This window comes from Haemorhous mexicanus, chromosome 3 (genome assembly GCF_027477595.1).
Source record: "Haemorhous mexicanus isolate bHaeMex1 chromosome 3, bHaeMex1.pri, whole genome shotgun sequence".
Lineage (NCBI taxonomy): Eukaryota > Metazoa > Chordata > Aves > Passeriformes > Fringillidae > Haemorhous > Haemorhous mexicanus.
The window spans coordinates 40,124,386-40,147,095 of NC_082343.1; positions in this window are offsets into that span (position 1 = coordinate 40,124,386).

A 22,710-nucleotide genomic window follows, 5' to 3' on the forward strand; every position below is an offset into this window, starting at 1 on the left:
TGGTTTGCTTGGTGGTCCTGGCACATTTAGGAGTCACTCACGGAAAGTGGTAGTTGGCACATGATTTAGAAATCATCTAGATGAATTTTTATGGTTTTTTTTTTTTCTTGCAGGAGTTATCAAGTCAGAGAACCTGACAATTTTTTCCCTGCTATAATGGCTTATTCAGTATTTTGTTTCCAGTGAGACTCTTGAGCCAAGCTCAGGGAGTATATAAAAGGCCTGAAGCGGCCCACCTTGGCATGCATGCTTCATATTGCTTAGAAATTCCTCCACATTACCTCTAGAAGTTCTACAGCCTTGGGCAAAGTAGGAACTTTGACACCACCCTTGCTGATACCAGAAATACTCCTTCAAAATAACCATGCCAAGTTGTAAACAGCTGTCATAAAAGGCAAGAAAAAGCATCCTTGGATTAACAAAGCTTGTGAATATTGATACACTGAAGTCTTCATAATCTGTTACTTGTTCACTGTAGTATTAAGCCTTTCTCAAATGGAAAATTTGAGAAATCTTATCAAACATTGTAAAAGTCATCTGATGACAAACAAAAACGCCTTCCAGCAGGTAAAAACTGGGATGCAAGTTGAGCCTATGTGCTGTGTGAACAAAGTTGTAACCTACACTCTCTTTCATTTGTCAGCTCTGCTTTCCCTTAAGATGCAAAAGAAATGTTTACATCTCCTAAGTTTGCCATCTAGGAGGAGGTCTGCTCAAGACACCTGATCCAAATCCTATTCTGGGACTGCAGCAGCGCAGCCTGAGCAGCAGCAGTGAACAGGCATTACGGTTGGTCAATCACAACTTTCAGAAATGTGAAGGAATGCTCTTTTGGACTGAACCTGGCCAGTTCCCATGGCTTTCAGGGGCTAACCTGCACCAGTGCAAAATGCACAGATGCCCATCAAAATATTTTTAATATTTTAAATTTTGTCCTCACTGTCCCATTTTTTTTAATGGGTAGTCCCACTTGGAAATAAAATAATTGCACCTCTTAAATAAAAAAGGCTTTTGTTATGCTTTGATGATGTATATTTTAAATACTGATTTTTTTTTTCTCCTCACTTCTCATTGGCTTTTTAATCTGTATGAGAATTTAACTATTTCCATGTTTTTCACTCTTATACTGTTCCTTTTCACAATAACTGAAGAAAACAACTACAAACAGAAAAATAACTTTAAAAATATTACAGTTTGATAGAGGAAAAAAGCTAATGAAGAAATAAAAGTTGTAAAAGAAAGCTTGTTATAAGAAATCAATTATAATTATCCAGTGAATGAACTTATAAAAATTATTTAGTCGGCCACTGCATTTTTGCCACTTTATTATGTTCTTGCTTCCTTTATAAGTTAAAAAAAATAGACTGTCTATAATCTAATTATAAAAAATCAACATGACTACTCAGGATTGGGCATGAGCTCCTTTTCACTCCACACAGGGTTTGAAATGTAAAATTCATGCTCTAAGAAATATCTGTGCACCTACAATCTTCACAAGTCTTAGCCAAATCACACAAAATGGATGAAAAGAAGGTATTTCAGCAGGATTCAGATCAAGCCACAAAAGGAGGAATTCTGAAGATCTGGCTCCTATGTAATCCATTAAAACTGAGGAAACTGACCTGTTGATGAGACACTGCGTTGCTGTAATTCAAACATAAGCAAACAACACTAAAGTCATTAGATGTTATGCAAACAGATGTGTGAAATTAAGAACTGCTGAGTAAAAAGCTAATACTGCTCATCATTGTACTTTCATAATTAGAAACAATTTTTTTCCAGGGACTCCTCATTGGCTTAAAATTTCTTGAGGATTGCTGATTTTTATACTGACTTTTACACGTGCTCTTTTTCTTAATAAAATTCTGAGCTCACGGATTTTTAACAATTAAAAAAAATGTAGGGAGAAAATTGTCCTAATGCAGGTTAACTTGCAAGATTTTCATCTGGAAGCCAAACTATTTAGTAATTCAGCTGATTGCATCCTTGTCAGCAGAAAGGCCCACCTCACCATTCAGCATGACATTTTTCAAGGTGATGCTAATGGGGGCGACTTCCAGCCCAGTCTCGGAGGGGCCTCCTGCCACAGCCCTGTGCACAGAGCTCAGGTGATTCTTAATCTGTGTCCATGGCAGGAGCCTGATGCCAAGATACCCCTATTAAAAATTCACGAGTGCTATAAAAGCCTCAGTGTACCTGCAGTGAATGTGTTTATATTTACAGGCTTGTACAAACCCCCCTCCTTTTAACATCTCAGAGATTTTATTTTTCTTTTCCATTCATCCCTCATTCCTATTTATTTCCCATCCACATTCTTTTTTCCCTCATTTCCTTAGTTTAAAATGTTTTCTTTGTTTCTCCCTTTATAAGTTCAGTACCTACTACCTTTATAAAATACAGCCCTTAGGATCTTTTTTCCCCATGCTGGTAGTTATGGAAGCACTGCAGAACAAATGCTAGCAAGGTCACTGCAATTCCTCTATGCCCTACTTACTCTAGCTACAACAAGAGGAAGAAGTTTAATCCATTCTTGTTAAATACTTTGGGATCCATGGATAAAAAAGTGCCATGTATGTCCCAAATAGTAATAACTTGCAGTTTTTTTACTTGCAATTTCTGCTATTTAATATTTGAAGTCAGCCAGCTTTCCATCCCTGTCAGTACTGATTTACAGCTCATGTCCGTTTGTGCTGGTTTATTCTCTCAAGGATAACAGTGTCTGTCCTTACCTTTGGAAGTGCAATGACTCTTGGCCTTGTTTAGATTATATAACACCTACTTCTAATAATTTATGGTTTTTATGAAGGAAATGGATCCGTGTGGAAAGTTCCATTATCCTGGGTAGGGCATTTAGATTTCTTTTGGATTGCGTGGATGCAAATATCCACATGTGTTTCCACCTGCAGATGTTTGCCTTAATCTGGCTGCAATTATTTTCTGATACTGATCTTGATATCCTGATTTTATGACCATGTTTTGTAATTCTCCTCAGATTATATACACACAATCCATTCTATGTCAGTACATTGGGGAGATGGGGTTTTGCTTGCCACTATAGTAAAAGACTGATTTTCTAGTTTTACTAAAAACCTTTTAGTAAGTAGCAAGTATCTAGATACTAGACACCTTTACTAGATACCTTCTAGTAAAACTAGATAGTTCTACTACTAACTAGATACCTTGTTAGTCTCAAGGTTGTGGGTTTGTTTCACACTATATCAGTCAGGAGATGCTGGACACCAGACATTGACAGAGCATTGTGAGAGATGAACAAGCAGCGAGTTAGCTCTGCTACAACTTACATTATCCATTTCAAATTCTGAAAAACATTTTTTACCAGGGTTTTTTTCTTATTTTCTGCTTTGTGTTGGAGAAAACCCAACTTTACTGCTAATAGAGTAACTGAGATTTCAGGGAGTTAAAGTTAGAGAAATTGAACCAGATTCTCCAAGGCATTTGCAGAAAATTGTTCCACCGATTTTTTTTTTTATTATTATTCAATATGTTCCTAACATAAAATGTAAATTGTTTCATGTGTTTTGTAGCACAGATTTTCATGGAAGAGGGAGGTTCTACAAGAGTAAGCCACCTAAACAGACCTTTGAGGGTCCAGGCCTTTGCTCTGTATCCCCTTCATGAAGCCTTTTGCTGCTCTGCTGAAAAGTTCAAGAGTTTACTGGGACTGAGGTAATCATTTTTGGCTGGGAATCTTTCATGAAGACAGATGGCCATTGCTCATCACATTAGTAAGAAGGCTAATATTTCTGGTCTTCAGCTGTTTATAGTAGTGTATTTGGAGAAATTCTAATTTCAGGTATCAACTGTGTTACTCCTGTTCTTTCAATCCATCAATTTATAATAATGTTCTGAATTTAGGAATACAAGACATTAAAGATCATCAAATACTATGTAAGTGAAAAATCAAGAATACTATCTATTCAAAAAAAGGATACCTCCAAAATAATTTTTATGAGACTAGGGAGTTAGTAGTAGATGTTTAATTAATTTGTTCAAGATTTTCTCAAGGTTTTAAAAACATTTAATTTCTTGTTTCAGTTTACTTGTTAACACATTCATAAAACCATTGTTTTTTACTTCCAGTTTTTCATCAAAAGACAAGAGAAATTTTGTCTGCTGCTCCTTTGCTTTCTGGTGCAAGCTTTCAACTTTGTGCATTTGACAAGCTCCAAAACAACTTCTGCACAAGTAGCTTGAAACTGTAAGCCTCATTCCCTTCAATTTATTCTTCACTAGAGGGGCTCAGCAAAGTGTAATTTAAAAGTTCACATTTAGCCCAAGAAAATGCAACATGGTTACCTCTGGTGACAGCTCATAGATACCGTTTTAATATACTGAAACAAAGTTTTAGGAAGAAAGAAATAAGTAGGATCTGTTAACAAGTAAGAAACTCCCGCAAAGCCGTGAGACTGCCACGAACGAGCTCAGTGAGCAAAGTTCAGGCTTTGCAATGTTTTTTAGTGCAATCCTGCTCATTTCTGTTGTTTTACACATAAGCAAATGGCTTGCCAAGTTATTTTGGATATAGTTTGTGTTTTCTGTTGCAGGTTGTGCAGAACTGAAAGAAAATTATGAATTACTTTGTGCATGCTGGCTGCAGATTACTGGTGCTCACAAAGAGAGGATTATTACTTTAAGTGGAGAATGGGGGTTATTCTGTTGATAATGCACTACAGTAACCTCTGTTCATTCCTTTCATTCCTTTGAAGAAGCTCAGAATATGATCACGCACCATCACAACCCCTGCCAGGCTGCAGTGACTATAGCAGCCACAGGCATCCCACACCTGCTGCCTGCTAAGCTCTCACTGAACAGCAGCGTGGAGTGGCCCTTGCAAGCAAAGGCCCAGACAATCCCTCTCCTGGCTCAACCACCTTCTGGAAGTTCACCAAATCTCTCTTCATTTCAGGCCTTTAAGACCCTTCTGTCACGTGATGCAATGTCTTCAGCCTACCAATGTGCTGAGGGCTCTGCTCTGGGCTTTTTCTGCCTGCAACACTCAGGCTGAAGGGGTAAAAAAAAATCACATAATTTCCTTGAGTAAGGGAGAGGAGATAAATCTCTGAAGTTTAAAGAGACACTATTGAATATACAGGGAAAGTGCAGCAACTGGTATTTCTCTTATGGTGGACAGTGCTTATTTTAATCGCTGGCACACCAAGTCATGGTGTTCCATATTTCTTTGACAAATTATTATTTGACCTTACAGAGAATAGATGTCTCTGTATGATATCTTGCCATCAACCTGAGCTCTATTTACAGCTCTATTTACTTACACAAAACTCTCAGTGATCGATCCTGGGTGTTTGTTTTCCCTTTAGGATTTCTACTTAAGTTCCTAGGAAAAAGAAAGGAAATGGAGTTTTTGAGACCTTGATGGTCAAGCCCCTGTTACAAGAAATCATGTTTATCCAAGCAATTATGATGGGCTAAACCTTCAGCAAAATGAAGTCAGTGCCACTCTGCTGAAATCAATGGTGGCATTTTAAGGCATGTTATAGCTGAAAAGCCAGATAATCACAGTTAGGAAGGAGGAGCTGTACCACAGCCCATGAAACTACCCAAAAGGAGGTTTTAACGAGCTGCAGGTAAATCTCTTCTGCCATGTCTCGAGTGAAAGAATGAGAGGAAATGGCCTTTATTTGCACCAGGGGATGTTCAGATTAGATATTAGAATTTTTTTTTTTTCACTGAAAGAATGGTTAGGCATTGGAATAAGTTGCTCAGGAAAGTGGTGGAGTCACTATTCCTGGAAGTGTTCAAGAGGAATCTGGATATGGCACTTCAGGATATGGTTTAGGGATGATTATGTTGGTGCTGGGTTGATAGGTAGCCTACACGGTCTTGAAGGTCTCTTCCAACCTTGACGATTCAGTGATTCTGTGAAACTTTGATTCTCCTCATTGTAGTGTGAATCAAACTCTGAATATCTAGGCATTAATGTCACCATTTTCACTGCAGGACTCCAGCTGTGGATTCTGCTTGTCCTTTACAACACTCATGACCACAAACAGCTGGATTGGAATGTTTCAGGGAGGGACCCAAGACAAGGCAATTCAGGCCAACACCTTTTACTGACCATTTGTTTGGGGCTCTCAGTGTAAAATATTCAGCTCTTACTTTCAAAGATAGAGAGCCTTCTCAGAACTCCCCAAAATTTTGCCATCCATCCCTTGTGTTCAAAGCAGGAGTTGCGTGGAGAGCAGTCTGGAACATGGAATGCCAGTTTCCCTGAACCACCTGAGCACCCTGTACCCTGAGGAAAGCCCTGCTGGCCGATGCAATGCCACCCAACACTCACTGGCTGCACAAGCCCCTGAAACACCAGTACAGGCTTGCAGGACGTAGGAATTATGAATAATATAAAATACAAAATACAAAAACTGGATGCATCTGCACTGTGCCTGAAGAGCTGGACTAAGGATCCTCTCAGGCACTCTCAGGATCAGCACCTGACACTGGTGTGGATTGAAGGCCCCAGAACCCAATCCTGGCTCCAGCAGACATCCTCCTTCCAGGTTAGCTGATGGAGCCTGGTTGTGCACAGGGAACCATGGCAGAGCAAGGCGTGAGGATTTCCTCAGTTAAGGTGGGCACAGCCAGGGAGGTGCTGAGGCATTTTAGTTTTGGGCATTGTCTGTCTTGCCTCCAGGCAGCACCAAAGAAACCAGACAGAAGAAAATCATAGTCTAATCTGCTTGCTGCAAGCTTTCCTCGAAACCATACGGCACAGACAGTGAGGGAAATGATCAATGCCAAGGTCAAGAAATTGCTGCCCTTTACAAAAACCTATTGTTTTCATGGATGTAATTGTAAAAACATTTTTCCTCTAGCAGAGCTGTGTAAAGACAGATTATATGTATTAGGCATCTGGTAAATTTCTAGCAAATTGGTTTCAAACTTGGAACTACTAAAAAAGAAGGGTTTGCACCTTTCCCCTGCACCTGAGCTTCCATAACATCTCCTGCTACAGACAACCCATCCCTTGCACCAGAGGGGCAGTCTTCACCACAGCAAGTGGTGAGGGAGCAGGATTTCAGCAAAGGGAAGTCAAATGACAAGCCAGCTGTCCTGTATGTAAATAATGATGTGGTACCTGTGATCATGTTGTTCAATGTGCAATTTCCCTTTGGAGAAATGGGGATATCTCTCCAGTTCATTGATACAGTCAGTCCTGTGAAACTCAATTTCTTATGTCCCCTCCTTGACTCCTTCATATTCTCTTTATCCTCCCATCAGATGACAAGCTGTGAATGTTCCTGGTCATATTTTGAGCTCCTAAAGGTCCAAGCCTTCTGCAGTATTTCTCCATACTATACTTTTTCTTTATTTTCCTTCTTTCCATCCCAGATCAGCCAGGCTCTCCTTTTCTCAAAGGCAATTTGATTAGGTATCACTTCTGAGTTTAAGTTTTTCAACAGTTCTTCTTCCCAATAAGGGAAGAGGGAGCATTCAACAGGAATTAAGGATATATCTTATGTTAGTGAACATTTATGTTCAGCTTCAAAGAGGATCGTGATTATTGGTAAATGACGATATCATTGTCACCTCATAGTAAGCAGAGTGGTGTATTTCAAGCAACATTTCAAGGAAACTCTTGTAAAAATCAGGTGAAACAGCATGGCTTCCAAAGAGCTGCTGCAAATTTTTTTCCTGTAATTCCTGTTCGTGTTGCAAGTTTTATTGAAGTTGGACTTTGCATATTAAAAATATTTTTTAAAACAGTGGAAAACTGAAGGAAATAATACAGTATTTTTAAAATTTATGATGAGAATAGAACAAAATCTATGTATTTTTTGAAAACCACCATATTAAATGTAGTTATAAATATGTACTTCTGACTCAATATTTCTTTCATTTATGATAAAAAATCATCCCTGTATAAGATGAACAGCATGAGTCCTATGTACCATGACAACCCCACTGATAAAACGATTAAGGACTTTAAACTCCATTTGACTTGTGCAGGTCTTCTGCATGGGGATAGCTTTCTGTGACAGTGCATAATTATACTCAGCTTCACTGTTTCAGCCTTCAAAAATTTCTTTGGTGCTGAATAGTTTTGATGTCAGAATCTTTCTTGATCTTTCATGAATTTTGCCATTACAAAGACGACATTTAAATCAGGAGATAAAGTCTCTTCTCTAGATCTGTACAAAAGCATGTCTTTGAATGGATTAAGGAATTCAATAAATGTCTCTGGTTATGCCCTTATTAGGCAATTGTACCTTTAATTCTCTGCCTAAATGGAGAAGACCCAGTACTAGCACTGAATGTGCGTTGCCATGGACCTTACCTTACTTATATCTGAGTGAAGGATTTAAACTCATTTCAGATTTCTGCCCTTAGAGATGCCCATCCCTACAGTTGAAATATATTAGAAGGAGAAATTTAGATGTGTCTGCAAATTAGTGCTTTAAATGTTGGCAGGCTTCTCCTCTCACCACCACGCTTGTTCCTCTATCATCACCTTCTCTCAGCTTTGACTTCAGTGGATGTCTAAATAATGTCACTGCATCCATGACAGCACAAGTCTAGAGATATTAAGCATCTCAAGTAGGACAGCAAATCCAATGTGCAAATAGTTTCTTTCTTCTTTGTTGCTGTATTCAGCACTAAGTGCTGCTCCATCCTCCCATTTAAATCCCATCTAGCCAGAAAATCATGGCTCGCCCTGAGTACCGGCCTAGACGTTTACCCCGGAATGACAGGAAACAGAGCAGATAACAGTGCTCTCACTGCAAAGGGATTTTCTGCCAAAAGACACCTTGGCTTTCCACCCAGGCAGTTCACCATGAGCAGTGGCAAGAGAGAAGGGTCTTGACCAAACACGGTATCACGTACCAGAGCCCCACAGTGTATCAGACAATGGGTTAAAGCACAAAACACAGGGATCAACATTACTCAAGTTGGACAGGAGCTTCTAATAACACCCTTAGTGCTGACAGGAACTATACAGAAACAAATGTGAGTGAAAAAGCACTGGGTCAAAACAAATACAGACATTTTAATTTTTGTACTTCTGGCCTGTTACATAACTTCTAACAAAATGGTCTTTGAGAAGAGCATTCCCTGAACCACTATTTATTTCTATTTCATTATGAAGTGAATCTGTACTTCTGATTTTACATGACTTGCTGAGATGATAAAATGGAAGAGTCACTGGTTCATCATTATGAATTTTTATTGTAAAGTCAAACAGAAAGAAAAGCGAGCTGGGAGGATGCAAGTCCTTATTTTCACACAAAACAGCTGTAGTGCTTTGCAAGGGAGAGGAATAACCAGGCAAGGCAGATTAATAATCTGGCAAAGACAGTAAAATTTTTCTCACCAATTTATAAAAGTACAGACTCAAAGACATTCCAGAAAAGAACTGTGAATTCAATACACCTGTGATCATGCTTCACCGAGCTTTAAATAATGAAAACCTGCAGTTATTATGTTTCAAAGAGAACCGCTGGTTTTACACTTACTTATTGTTTTTTTTACTTCAGTTTATTGCAGCTTCAATAAATGAAAAGTATAGAAAAATAAATAAATGTTTATAAATTTAAAAAGACATGTCATGCCCATGATTTAAGTTATGCTCATAAGTTGAGTTACACTGGTATTTAAAAGAAGCTTGGGATTTAAAACAAATTGGATATCCAAAGGGAGCTGGTGAGTGCTGAAGGGGACTACATCTTGCACATCTTAGAAAATCCAAGCCCTCATAACTATATATTAAACAAAGAAACTATTGGATTAGAATTTATTGAGTACTGAAAAAAATAAAAAAACCCACAGATTTGTACTTGTTCTATATTTAAGCCAAATTATAACTATCCACCATGAAAAGCTTTAAAACCGTTTTTCAATCTTCTACAAATTGCAAATACCAAAGTCTAAGATCGGAAAATAGAGCATCTGAAAAAGCCTGCTCAGAGGAGGTCACAGTGTACAAATAAATGTATATACACATGAACAAATAAATAAGACATGCGCAGATACATACCACATGAAAAATAAGAAATATAATATAATATAGGTTTAATTTTATTTTTCAGGGTAGTTTAAACTGGAAGTTACAATGACTATAGGAGAAATGAACAAAAAAGTCATTTTATTATATATTTGCTACCCCTTGAAATCCAACAAGCCATGTCTGAGAATGTTTTAAGTTTACAGACACATGTGAAGAGCACAAAGAGACTTTTGCTTGGCTTGTGTCTATTGGGGGAATGCAAAGGAAAATAAAAATTAACAGTATACTATCTCTAAGTATTGGCAAAAGTGGTAGAATAAAATGAATAGAGTTAGAGGGAGTTTTTTGTTCCCCACAACATCAAATAAGACAATTAGAGGAGAAAGAAAAATCTTTCATTTGAAATACTGAGCAGACGCTTGCAGAGTATGAGCCTTCTTGCACAATGTTTTCCTTTTTCTCTACTGAAGGGCTACAAATAAAGTAAGAATGAAATAAATTTACTTGATTTTAATCAGTTGTTATCTTTCCTCATTGACCTCTGCTATGGTGTACAAGAAGTGTGATTTTGAAGGATTTTTAGCAGCGTGAAAAATTTTTAGGTATAAAGGTGCATTTTGAAACGTATAAGAAACTAGCAGAAGCTACAACTTGGTTGTAGAAAGATGCAACCAGTATTTGTGATTTTACCACCTCATTAAACAGGGGATTCAGTTAAGATAAAGAATCCTCAAGTGGCTTTATACAAAACACAGCAACCCTGCCTGACCCTTGGCCTGAAAGAGGGAAGACTCATTGCTCGAGGCTCCACTACTTTCCAGTGACCTCCCAACAACAGTTCTGTCCTGAAATCATTTCTATCTCTTGCAATTTTGCGCTTTAGCTGTATTTGACATAAAATGCCAAGTACTGTGACTGAGATTTACTCATGCTTGCAAACATTGCTTTTATTTGCATTGACTGAATCCCCTTGGGCTTCTCTTATTTTGTCTGTAACAAGACAAAGTATAGCCATAAATATTCATGCTGCTGAAAGGTATACCAAGAGGGAAAGTGCAGTGCGTGACACCCCAAACAGCCCCATCCACATTTTTCAATTACTCTTGGATGCACCATGTCTTGGGTTGAAAAGATAATTCGATCTTTTGCTCCTTGGTTCCTGCCTAACGAGACTGCCAACAGGAGCGTGCCAGTGATGGTGATTTGCTTCAGCACGTGGACACTCATCCAATGGCAATGCTGTGAAATCACCAGCACATTTTACATAAGCCACTGAACAGTCATCAGCGAGTAGAAAAAGGATGCTGCGACATGATCAGTAAATAAGTAGGTGAAATTCTGTCTTGTCTGTAGAGATGTTGGAAGTGAAATCTGCTGCACAGCTTGCGGGTTTATATGAACAGTTTGCTAATTAGAGTTGTATAAAATGACAATTTTTCAAGAAAATTTCCACCCTTCATAGCATCCCAGTGTGAAATTTGGTATTTTTTTTTAAACCCAACAAATGGGCTATTCTCATATTTTTAAAAAAGTTTCTACAGGCAGTCCAATACCACTGCTCAACGCCGCAAATTTTTCAGTACCACCTCAACATTTTTTGCTGCCTAGATATTCACTGGGTTTTGGCACCCTTCAGCTGCTTCACTCCTCTTTCCCCTGCCTATTTCTGTTGCCCACCAGGATAATGCAAAAAAGTATCAGGAGAGCTCACACAAGCTCGCTGTCATTTTATAAGCTGCAAGTAATGACATTCACTAAATGAACGCAATAAAACCTAAAAATACTGAAGTGGGTTCATTCTTTTTGAATGCCTGGGTGTTTGCTGCTGCAAGAAAAAGATCCTTTTCAGTCACACCCTTTGGGCTGTTCATATGCAGAGTTTGCTGTGGAAATTAATTTTTTATTTTTAGAAATTCTTCTGGAAGATTTTAAAGAGGATGTCTCATTTTTTGTTGGCATCACCCAGATGAAACCAGAAAGGTGCAAAAAGACTGAGAAAGAAAAGGAGCCCTATAAAATTTTTCTACACAATTCATTTTCCACTACTCTGTTGAGCTCTGCTAACTGAAGCTTTTCCCTGTAGGGGTACCCAGAATAGGAGAGACTCTTGATGAAACTTCTCTCTCCATAGGGTGAGCTGCCAAGGGTGGATGTGGGATGAGAACTGTTTCTGACTTTGGCCAGTCCCAAGATCAGTCCAGCCAGAGAAGATAATTGAGATAGAACACACTGCTTTTACCCTGTGTGCAAACCCTCCCTCTAAGTCAGGCTGTCCCTCTGTTGAAAGAATAGAAAATAAAATATTTTCAATTCTTCATACTTTCAACTTTTTTTTTTTTAATTTATAAAATGCTATTAAAAAATATGTATCCTGAATGTACTTTATGCCCCATGAATTCAAGAGTTGGACTTTATTGGGAACTGGCCTGTGCTACCTATAAACATGGTAGTAAAGACACAATCATCTGGGGGTGTGTGAACGTTTGTACATTGATGTCTGTGTTATTTGTAGTGGTGGCAAGGGTCAAAGTGAGTATTTCTAATTAGCTAGTGCTCCCCAATGCCAGGTTGTAACACACAGCCTTCTCAGCCACGTTCTTTTTCTAAGCATACACACCAAACTGAGAGTTGCTCTGTATTCCCAGTCTTGTATTATTTTATTTTATTTTATTTTATTTTATTTTATTTTATTTTATTTTATTTTATTTTATTTTATTTTATTTTATTTTATTTTATTTTATTTTATTTTATTTTATTTTATTTTATTTTAATAAAAGTGACCTATATTTGCTAGCTAGGTGGCAAACAGTGATTAGAGGGTCAGTTGTGCTCCTCGGGACAAGGAGGGGGAGATCCATGTAATTCAAGAAAACTTGAAAGGGGAGGAAGCAATGGCCTTTAGGGGAAAAAAAATAATAAATCTCTTCAGGACAAAACTGAAGGCTGAGAATATCCCCAGGACTCTGCCACAACGCCTTCTCTGAAAGGAAAGACTGGTTCTCCATCTCCCTGGCCTCCAAAATTTCTTCTTTTTAGAGTGAAATAAGGAAAGAGTCTATAAGTCACATCAGGATTCTGGAAACAGTGGGGGGCTGACAAGTCCTCTTCATTGCCCTTCCCTGTTCCCACAGGTCACAGGAGCCAGTGAAGATGTGACAGCTGGTGGGACGGTGCTGCTGGCTGGGACTACCTGTGCTGCTGGCTCCAGCCACAGGAGCCCGTAAGGGATTACCCAGCTCCTGCCACCCCACAGCAGTGATCACCAAACGCAGCCCACTGCCCTATAACAAACCCAGGATCTGCAGTAACCACCAAAAATCCAGCAGCAGGCCAACACAGCAGGAGATGAGCTGTTGGAACTTCTGGGCTACAAGCAAATCTCCTGGACTGTTGCAGGAAGCAGAAAGTGTGACAGAAAGAGGCAAAAAATGCCCCAAATTTTCTAGCCTACCTGCCTTGGAGAAATAAAGTTCCTTTTGATGACCAGGACTAAATGTTTTCAGCTCGGCTCCTGAGGCAGGCAGCCTCAGAAATGTTTTCCAAGGAGACTTCTATAAGCCCTGCTAAGGAGTGGGGGTGAGCTGTGGCCCATGCATTGCTTCACAGCAGTGCAGTGATAGGATGGCCCATGCAGGGGACTGTGGAGCAGAGAAAGGATCATTTGTTATTAATCTCAAGCCCTGTTTTCAGCAGAGTGGAGACCAGGGACCTACTGCTGCAAACACCACAGAAATAAATAGTTCCCAACTTTAGGCATTTGCCATATGAGTAAAGACAATGCCTGGCAGGTGGCTGCTGACCACAGTGGCGGAGCTCACAGGCTGGGGCACGGGGTGTCCTCCAGCTGCACAATTTGGAAATCCAAGGAATTTTTAGAGTAATGAATCACAGATTTCAGCCAGAGTTTTGCCTGAGAAACTACAGGAGCTATTTCTTAATTAGAAATCTGTCCCTCTCATTGACTGCCAATTCAGTTACACAAGCCAGACGCAAAAAACATTTCTTTCTTTTTTCTCTCTCAGTTTTCTCCCTATTTCTCAATCCTGTGGGAGAAAGGGACAAACATACCAAATGGGACTGCGCTTCAGAACATTTGCATACAGCAAACTTCTCAAGGTCAAGGATTTTTTTAAGTTTAAATATGTTGTGACAGCTGCAGGACAGGATCAAAGTGGTCTGCAGCCTCACTGGAATCCTCTCCCTCACGGGTTCCCCCTGCCAGAGGGAGAGATCCCCGTCATGAGCACCCCCATGGCACCGCTGGACTTCCAGCCTCCTTCTGCACCTGTGGCCTTCCTCGCCATTAAATGCCTCCTTTCCCTCTTCCTCGGTCCCTTTTCCTAAATTAACTCGCTTGCTATTTTTTAATCTGTACCTTCCTTTGACGAGGAGCTGTCAGCTCTGCGCATCTCAGTACCTCGGAGTGGCAGACTGAGTTTATGCAAACCTGTTTTCTGGCTCCCCACATGGCAGAGCCGCGTCTCTCCGGTGCCACGCTGCTGTCTGAGGCGGGGATGAGTAATTCTGCCACGGCAGGGGAGGGGGGGACACGGATGAGACCGCAGGCGACACCTCCAGCACGGCGGGGCCGGGACGCTGGGATGCCGCGTATGGCTCCCAAGCTGTCGAGCACGCTCGCACCCACACGGGGCTGGAGGTGATGACAGCGCCTGGCTCCGCGGGAGCCGCTTCGCGCGGGCTGGACCGCGGTGCCAAGAGCTCCTGCCGGAGCCACGGGGTCAGGGTTGAAAGCCGCGGGGATCGAGTCTGGGATTGTCACTTGTGCTGAGGAAGCGCCCAGGCAGCTGCAGAGCCTGGGCCAGCACAGCACAGCAGCGATGTCCTACATAGATTTTATTGGGAAAGCTATTTTGGGTGGTTAGACAGGGATGCAAAACCTGGGCTTCTTCTCTTATGCAGGAATGAACTCTATTCTGAGGTACCCGACAGCAGCAAATTTCGACTTTCTTTACTGATCCAGAGAGCTAAATTCCAGAGGATATGACACACCCTAAAGCCCCACCACCTTCATGGAGGCAGTGTGATCTTTCTGGATGTGGCCAAGGATGCAAGCTGGGATGGTCCTGTGAGTAAATGATGAATCAGAAAACGTAGTGACTCACAAATTTGGCTTTCCAATATTATGTCATTAGTGAAGCACAGGCAAGGCAGAACACTTGCCACCCAAACCAATACAGGTTACAAGTTCCAATAGAAAAGCTATTGAGACCGGGTGCAGCCACAGGGTAGTCATGGGGAGGCACTGGCAGCACAGTGGCTCCCTCTGAGCAGGACAGTCTTGAAGGGAACAGACCTTTAGCACAGCCCTTGTTAGACCTGCCCATGGTCAGGACAAACCCAGGGCTTCATTTTCCTCTGTCTCTCACGGCTTAAGGTACTCAGTGCAAACAAACCGGCGTCGCATGGTCTTCTCCTCATCTGCAGTGATGGAAAAAGGGATCAGGACCAGGGATTTCTCAGTCAGTACATCAATGTGTGGACAATTTTTACTGTAACCATGGGAATTATTTACAGCCTGGACACCATGACCCTTATCTTTTTCTATTCATCTCTCTGCAGCTACATCCCCTACAAGAAAAAAAAAAAATCTTGCCATTAAGACAGAATTCAAGTCATCACATGCAACTTAATAAGGTTAAAATAATTTTGACCAAACACTGGATGACAAACAAAGTTCTGTTTATGGCAAGCTAGATGTAAAACAGTTGTAGTGGTGATTTAGAATTGATTTGATCTAAGTGCATCTCAAAAAATTGTGAAATAGAATCTACCAGCTAAAACTAATGAGCACAAAACTACATTGATTTGGCCCAGGGTGGACAAATAGAACATCTGGCATATTTGGCACCAATGACACAGCTGGCATTGTTGGACTCGTTTCTGCAGAAGGTACAGATGCAGAAATGGGAGAATTGGTACAAACAGTGCAGATGGAACAGTTGGAACAGATGACAGTGGGCAGAGCTGGCGATGCTGGCACAGGTGTCATAACCTCAACAGCTGGCACAAGTTGTGACAATCCTGGGATTTCTTAGTGCAAGGCACATGTTCATTTTGGCTTTGGCTGCAGAGAGATAAGAGCATTTTATAATTAGTAAATGTGCCATTTAAAAAAGAACTTTTTTTCCATCCTTAAGGACATCCACCTCCAACTGTTACAGCCTGGAATGTGGAGCATTTCTGCAAATTATAATTTCCCAGAGAAAACCACAATTGATAAATTCAGATTTAATATAAGGTAATTAGACATTTTTATTCTCATATAGATAATAATCATGAATAGGATTTCTTCATAAGAGGTTTGTTAAAAAACGTGGTCAGATCTGTAGCCTGATCATGGAGATTAAAACAAGCTTTGTCTTAAAGCCAAGGCTTGTTTACCACGAAATTGGTGGGCTATATTTTCCAAAAGTGCAGTGCTTCACAATGAGTTTGACAGAAGCCACTGGGAAGAGCAGGGCACTGGGTAAGCACCATGGAAATAGTTAATTCTTTGGCTGAAAAATGAACCATACTTAGGGCAAGAATGAAAAAAATGGAGAAGCCACAATATTGCCTATTCTTTAGCAATGCAGCTTTGTTAAACATTATTGAAATACCACCGGTTAGAGTGTGATTTTCATCTGAGAAAGCAAATACCTTGCTCTCCCTCGAGCCTCTGCTCTGCTAGTAGCTGTTACAAGGCAGTATCCTTTGATTCCCATGAAAAGATAAGCAACAAGATGAAGTTGCTTGCCAAGAATTTAAAACAGAAATTAATTCCTTCCTTTATTTCAGCTGTTAAATGCTATAGAGAGCAGGCAGGAAGTAAATTTTGCTGAACTCTGGGGCCTGATCCTGCAAAACCTTATTCACGGCTGTCTTCAATAGCAGCACAAACCCGCCGTGGAAGCGTTTGGAGGATTCAGTTTCCCTTTTCAGAAGACTTACACCCTGCAGAGCTTACTTGTTGGATGTATTTCTGAATGCACCTTTTATCATGCTGCTTGCACAAAACCAGTTTTCACCAACCTGATTTCACTGCACAAAGAGACTGTTGGCTGGTATTTTTAGTAAAGAGAATTTACAGGAAAGAGGATTTAAAAAAAAAAAAAAAAAGGACAAGACCCAGGACAAACCAATAAAAATACTGAATTGAAAAATATTTAACAGCTTGAAAAACCTCAAATGAGTACGTACTGTCACGGCTGGAGAGGTTTTTAGTACTCAGCCATTTTGAGCAATTCTTTGTCCCTGTTTGGTCATGTGCTCCCCTACCTTGTGCTGTACAGTACAAAACCACTAGTTAGTCAGACACAGTTGATATCAAGTGATGACTACAACCTAAACCCTCATGAAACAAAAAAGGAATATTTGGAGCAGAGGAAGTTAAAGCTTTGTTGCTCAGCTGTACTCCCAGCTATACCACAAGGAACAGTGATATTGAAATCAAGACCCAAATTTCCTATCCCCTTACTTCAAGCACAGACAGCTATTGGTCTAAGCAGACTGCTACAAAACCCAGCCTATAAAGGTTCATAAAATCAGGAGTAGGTTCTTTATATTACATAAAAATATTGCAAGGCTGCAGTAAATTTTCTAAGTTGCCAAGATGATGAGCTGACCCTAGCAATTTAAACCAGGCCTGTTTCCTTCAAGCCAAGTTCAAATAATAGCCATAGCTCTCCTGGTTTCCTGGATATGGCCAGGCAACCAGCACTGCCACCAGCTCCTAATGAGAACCAGGAGAAACTCCCACAGCTGGCCACACAGCCATCCCTCCAAAGGTGTCAGCCACCACTGCTTTGTCATTATCTGTCACCCAGGAACGGTGGGCCTACAGCAGGAACCAACCTGGATGTTTGACATGAGGGAAGGGAGATGAGGATTTCACCTGGGCTGCTGCCTCACTGCTTGCTGGGCTTATCAAGAAGAAATAAATGTGGTTTCCTGTGTTTTGAGAGTGCTTTGCTCTCTGCCTTTTATTTAATAGCTGCCTGCACACCCAGTGCTTCATAACCTATGGATGTCTCATGAAAACATTCCTCTCTGGCTTCTGAGTGCAAACTTTTAGGACGTGCTTTAATCCCCCCTTCAAACAGTTGCTGCACATGCTGGCTCACTGCTGTCCCTGGAGAACTATGGCCAGGCTGTGATATCCCAGCTGGGGTGGCAACTGGGGGCGGGGCGGGGAGGAGCAGCATCTATTCCCCCCTCTCTACACCAGCAGATGCACCCTGAAGAAAATTTCTATTCACCTTGGGATGAGCTTCCTGCTCCTAGTAGGAAGCATAGAGTGTCTTTTCCAGACTAGACTGGACTCCCAGCCAAATATGAAATTTTACTATTGGATCTACCCATGTACCCAGAGGAACTGCTCCTAGCAATACCTACAGTAAAATGCAGTCATTTGTTAATGGAAAAAGGTAATGATGGCTGTCTTTTTTTCCCTCTGCTCTGTATGTGCAGTAGGTGTCCCTTTATGATTCGGAAAGACCAGACCTTTTACTCCTGCAATAGGTGTTTCATTTTTATTTAGTCTTTACACATTTATGATTTGAGCCCATTGTGTTCTAAAGACACCAAATCTTACTCATAAAATTAACTTCTATGCACCATTTTTATTCCATTTAAACCTTCAAAATAAGGTCACATGGGATTTAATTACTGTCTATGACAGATGCCACCTCTCTGCACAAAGACCATATTTCACCCAACTCCCCAGAAAATAAGCCTGTTAATCATGGTCAAGATGCTGCTCAGTCATCACAGCTCAACGTTTTCTCTTGTCTCAACATTCTGTGATTGAGGATCAGCTCCCCAGCAAATATGAATCATTACATTTTCTCCAAAGTCAACACAACTCTGCTGATTACCTTATTGAGGATCTAGCCCTGTATATTATGGAGGCAACATCTCCATGAAATTGATTTTGGAAGCAGAAGTGCAATTTTTCTAATATGATTAAAGCACATGCTGTTGGGACAGCATTTACAGTTTGGAAATTGAGTTAGTAAATGGCCCTTTGTCTGCTCAGCATTACCCTTGAAGGTTGCTTCCTTCAGCCAATCCAGATGCTTCCCTCTGCACCTGGCACGCTCTCCCAGCACCATGGTTGTCTGGGTACCTGTTTAGGGTCAAGAACTCTGCTTTACTACAGACCCCTTGTGTAACCTGGAGAGAGAGTTTTGTCTCCCTGTGAGGAAAATCTGGGGAAACTTCCATATTTCTGGGTCTGGCTGGGTATCCTAACTCACTGGGACAGGACATCAATACCCACTCATGCCCTTGTCTTTGCTGCACCACTGCAGAGCAGAAATCTGGGCATAGCAGCCACAAGGAGCAATGGTGTGCCCTGGCCGAGTGGTTGACCCTGCTTGCCTCTACAGCCAGGGAGATAGGCTTTCCAATTTATGAAAAAACCCACTCATAGCTTTCATTAAACCATTGAAATAGCCCTGTGCCTTCATTGTCACCTTGCTACTTCTATCTCTTCCCCATACCTTTTCCATACTAAGCCCAACCCCCAGAATAAAATGGAGTACTGAGTTCATTTACCACCCATGAAGTGCCCAGAGGCAGGAGCCACTGCAGTCACTGTAACACTCACTGACTGATCATTTCTGAGCAGAGGAGCACGAGCTTTTGCTGCAACTCCATACCTTACCTTCTATCAATTCCTACATTGATGGAGCTAATCCAGCTTTCTAAATGATCTTTTAACCTGATTTCTCCTCACTGAAATGATGTGCACTCTTCCATATAGCAGTATAACTTCTTTGCTACATCAGGAAATTGTCCAAGGTTTGGGTTTTTTCCTGCAGTATTTTATGTAGATCTTAAATTCAAATCTGGACCATGCTCTTGCAGCCTCTGATCCAAACCTGAATCAGGAAAATGGAAGTCTCTCCTTGGGCTCTGAATCAGGACACTTTCAACATTAACTGCTGCTCAAGTAATGAGGACTCATCTAGGTGTTTTAGCTGCATACTGGAGATCTTCTTGGGAGCCTGGAAATAGGAAGGTGACTCACTTCCCTTGGTCCAAAATTAATGCAGATTATTTGAACTTTCATCCAGAGGTACATCTGGACTCCTCTATGAAGAGTTGATGGAATTAAATAGTTGGGAATTAACAGCCTGTGCCCCAAAGCTCACTCTTTTGACCCACAGGGCAAGCGTGCTTTTGCAGAAAATTCCCAAATTCTGGAGGTCCCTTGAGACTGTTTTCTTCAAGGGGAATCAGAGGCAGGTCTGCCTCCTCTTTCCTTGCCCTGGTCAGGTCTATTGGCAGAGCACCTGCCCAAGTGAACAACCTGCAGCAGGGAGCTGCAGCACTGGAGTTAGCACTACGCAAATGCTGGTGCCTTTACACTGCGCAAATTTAATTCCATAATTTGCCTCAAAGTCTTCTCTGGTGCTGTTTGCTGAGCAAAGTACTGTTCTTCAGCATGCTATCAGAATACAGCCCTAAGTGCTTTCCTGGACTAGGTCCCAATACCTGTACATTTGCCTTGGAAGATAAAATAAGCAATGATATATAGGGCTGGGCGAGAGTCATCTCACTACATTGTCTGCTTTTCTTGGCTACTGTAGGTTTTCTGATGGGTTTGTGGCTGAGAGAGGACAAATGTCTCTGCACGTTCTGTCTTTGGGATTTACTGGGCTTTGCACACTCAAGAAGCATACAGTATCTTTTCCAGACGAGACTGGACTCCAAGCCAAATATGAAATTTTAGTATTGGATCTATCCATGTACCCAGAGGAACTGCATGTCCAGACTCTTCAGAGGCTTAACTATGTCTCTACAGGAGCTGTAATCACTTTGGGAAAAATCTTTTTTGTCTCAGCTTTGAATCATCTTTGTCATCTTAAGCCTATGTGATCAGCCTCCACTTTCGTTCTAGGTGGCCCTTTTCTCTTGTAGCCAAAAAAAACAAACTTGTGAAGCCATCTACAGCACTCTCTCACTCTTTTCAGATACCAGGCACAGCTCTGTATTTCATTTCAGTTGATGACTCTGGGTAAGGTTTACACAGCCTCTCTTCCCTGGCCCCTGAAGAAGAACCTTCTCCAAAGAGAAAATGCTCTTGCTGTTATAAATGGCAATGTAGACCATGATAAAAACTGATGATGCTTGTTTTGTCTCACTGGGATATTGTTTTCTTCACTTTCTGGTACCCAGCACACCAGGATTTTGGATGAAGCACAATTTATTGAGATTTCTGGCACTGGTATCGCTGAATTATGTTTGATTCAGCTCTTCAGCCACAAAACCTCAGTGCTGAAGCACTACACATCAGGCTTCACTGCCTTCCAGTGGGTTTCTCTATTCTTTGTTGCTTCATCTGCAAAGATTCTTTAAAAGCAGCTGTTGTTCAGTCAGTCTGTAAATTATTAGAATCATCTCCTTGAGGCATATTTGAAGCCATCCTGCTGCAGAGTTGCTTCTAACTTATGTTTTCAAGTGTTGATGCCCTTTTAAACAATTCAGGCTTTAAAGTGGGGTCCTGATTCAGGGTCAAATATTTCTGCAATGTGTGTTTCACAGTTACTATTAACAATACTACCTGCCATACTGAAAGAATCCTGCTACAGGGGAAATGAGTTCCACATTCTGTCAGTATTAGAAAATGGTACCACTCGTTTCCTGTAGATGTGATGGTTTTGTAACCAGCATTAAATGGTAGGTTTTCTGGAAGGCAGAGGCTAAAAAAAAGGGGGCACTCAGGTGATCTCAAATCTAACAGGACAGTCTAGGGGGAAGCCTTCCCTGCTCCGAGAGAAAACAGCTGGAAATCACCCCTGTTTTGAGGGAGGGGGAAGACAAGAGGAGAGAGGGGGGTAAAAGGAAGAAGGAAACAGAAAGGAAGAGGAAACTGAAAGAGCAAAACTAGAAGAAGAAGCTTGCTAACAAAAAATGTGTTTTACACCAGTTTTTGCAGGGTTACCCTTTGAAGTCAACGAGATTGACCAATCAAGGAGACAGCTATCTACTTCACAGGACCACGACCCAGAAGCTGGCAGCTTAAGAAACCAGAGGTTAAAGGGAAGCAAGCATTTGGATAAGAAGGAGAAGGAACAGCTGTCTCCTATGTGGGAGGCGATCAGCACATAAAAATGTTTGGTTAAGGAGCACGACACCCGCACCTGGCAGGGGCAGATCCTTCTAATCCCTGCCAGCAGCTGGCCGCCTGCAGCGCCCTGGCCCCGGGGATGCCTTGCTGCACTCCGGGCTTCCTGTTACTGCTCACCGGGAAATTTAAAAGGCATTTGTCACCCTTCCAGTGGACCCAGGGAAAAATTTGCCCCTGCAGTCTGAGACCCTGCAAACTTTCCCTATCCAGTTGAGCTGTTCCTACCAGCTTTCATTATGAGCAGAGACAGTAGGGTTCAGCTTTGTGATACCTTTTGGTAATTACGTAAATAAACCATCTAATTTACATCTGTCATAGCCACCCACTATGTGTGCCAGTCTTGGAGATACAATTTGTGAGACTGGAAGGACAAGGCTGCATTCATCATGCAAGTGTCTCATTCTTCTGGTTATGCCTGTGATGCACCAATTTCTTGCGGCACAGGACAAAAACTTACATCCACTAAGCAGCAGGCTTGATTTACACCACCATAAGGCAGGATCCACTGAATTAGCATGAAAAAATACATTACCACCTGATTTTAGATCTTTAGATACCTTATCAGCCAAAGTTTCTGCTATGTTCTTAAATA